We start from the raw sequence: 2500 nt of genomic DNA, 5'->3' as shown, positions 1-2500 counted from the left end.
ACACACACATATATATATATATATATATATATATATATATATATATATATAACAATTGCATTAATAAGTCACAGCAGCAAAATTTTGTTGAAAATTATTGCTGAAAGAATGAAGTTAAAATTAAGACAAGAAATTGCAGACGAACAAGCAGGTTTTCGCCCTGGAAAAGGTACCAGAAACCAGATTCTAAATTTAAAATTGATCATAGGGAAAAATAGAGAACATCAGAAAGACCTATACCTGTGTTTTATCGATTACTCGAGGACTTTTGATACTGTTGATCACGATATCCTCTGGAATAACATGAACGATATAAAAAATTCCAAAACACATCATCCAACTAATAAAAACCGTGCATGACCAACAACAAGCAACTGTAAGAACCACTTATGGGTTAACAGAATGGTTCGAAGTCAACCAAGGAGTACGACAAGGTTGCCTTCTGTCTCCGCACCTTTTTGATATATATTCTGAAGCAATTATGAGAGGTGCTCTAGAGAATTTTGAAGGAACTGTAGACGTTGGAGGATACAAAATATCAAATCTAAGATACGCCGATATGGCTTTAATTGCCAGCAGTATCATTGAACTACAATAACTACTAGATAAAGTTAGAGAAGCAAGCGAAAAGGCTGATTTATTTCTTAATGCCCAGAAAACTAAGACTATGAAGATTCGAAGATAACCGACAATGAACGATGATGAACATGTTACAATCAATGGAGTGGATGTGGAAAATGTGAATGAGTTCACTTATCTTGGAGCTGTTTTTACTAATACATATGATGATTCACTGGAGATAAAAAGAAGAATTGCCATTGCCAAAAACGCCACAGTTGCTCTCAATAACTTCTGGAAAGACCGAAGCATTATCTTACGGACAAAGCTGAGGTTATTGAACTCATTAGTTTTCCCAATGGCATCATATGGTTCTCAATGTTGGGGACTGAAGAAGATAGACAAGAAAAAGGTTAATAGTTTGAACAATGGTGTTACAGACGAGTACTACGTATTAACTGGACAGAAAAGAAAACGAATGATGAAGTGCTGAGAAAAATAAATTGTAAAGACCGGCTGTTGGACATCTTGAACAAAAGGAAACTAAAGTTTATTGGTCATGTGATGAGAAGTAAAAGTATTGAGAAAAACTTGCTGACAGGGATGGTGATAGGAAACAGAGGAAGAGGCAAACCGAAGACAAGACTGAGAGACAACATCAAAGATATTTGCGGGCTGGCGATGGTACAAGTGGAAAGAAAAGCACAAGATCGAGTTTAGTGGCGAAGGATGGTGGAGAGGTCCACGGCTGCTCAAACATGAGCATCCCGTTATTGATGATATATATATATATATATATATATATATATATATATATATATATATATATATATATATATATATATATATATATATATATACCTTATATGTGTGTGTGTGTGTGGGTGTATGTGTGTGTGTGTGTGTGTGTGTGTGTGTATATGTATATGTATATGTATATATATATGTATATGTATGTGCATATATATACATACATATCATATAATATATATATATATATATATATATATATATATATATATATATATATATATATATATATATATATATATATATCAATGGTAACTGCCGCGATGTTCCAGTGGTTAGAGCACTGGACTCCGACCCTCATGGTCCTGAGTTCAATTCCCTGCCGTGGCAGTTGTAAAAAATTCCGGCGCTCCGATTAGTGGCTCGAGCCAGATCTCACGGGGAGAAAACGACATATTGCCTTCAGACGTCAAAAATACCAGTGTCGCAGGGGAAGTCGCCGCCGTGGAATAAATCGTAGTGCGCAGAACAGCGGTTGGTTAGGAAGGGTATCCAGTCAGGTAAGAGAGGTACTGCCAAATGACCTTTCATTAATGAACTGAGAGAAGCCTAAGTCTTGCAGCGGAGTTAATGGCTGTTAAAAAAAGAATATATCAATGATCAAACACCCTACCGTATTGACACTATGGTAGAAAAACCTGCAATGCACAGATTAGAATTATTGAAATTGAAACAACAGTTTCGGAATCCGCCTGGATTCCATCTTCAGGTCTGAAGAGGAAAAGGAGAGAAGGGACTATAAGAGAGAGAGAGAGAGGAGAGGCAACGCGGTGAACACGAGACAGGTAAGGACAGACGAATGGAAATGAAGGGAGGTCAGGTCAGGTTAGAGGACTGGGCGGACTATGTGCAGGATGGCCGGCATAAGGGAGAAAGTGGAGGATGTGGAAAGCGAGGAGACTGTCGGCGGGAGAAAAGCCGCTGTTCAAATTGAAATTAGACGCAGCTTTATTAAGGATGATTTCACCAGTCTGCGGGCGTGGACACCAGCGGAAGAAAATACAATTCGCGCCGCTGACCAGTCCATCTGATGGCCTGTGTCCCACAGGCCATCAAAAGAGGGCGTTGTTGATACAGCGTACTTACGTGTTGAGACAGGCGTTCAGTGTGACTGGCGCCCATCTCGGCATAG

The sequence above is a fragment of the Penaeus monodon genome, chromosome 17 (genome assembly GCF_015228065.2).
Source record: "Penaeus monodon isolate SGIC_2016 chromosome 17, NSTDA_Pmon_1, whole genome shotgun sequence".
Lineage (NCBI taxonomy): Eukaryota > Metazoa > Arthropoda > Malacostraca > Decapoda > Penaeidae > Penaeus > Penaeus monodon.
Note: the sequence above shows the minus strand (reverse complement) of the source record.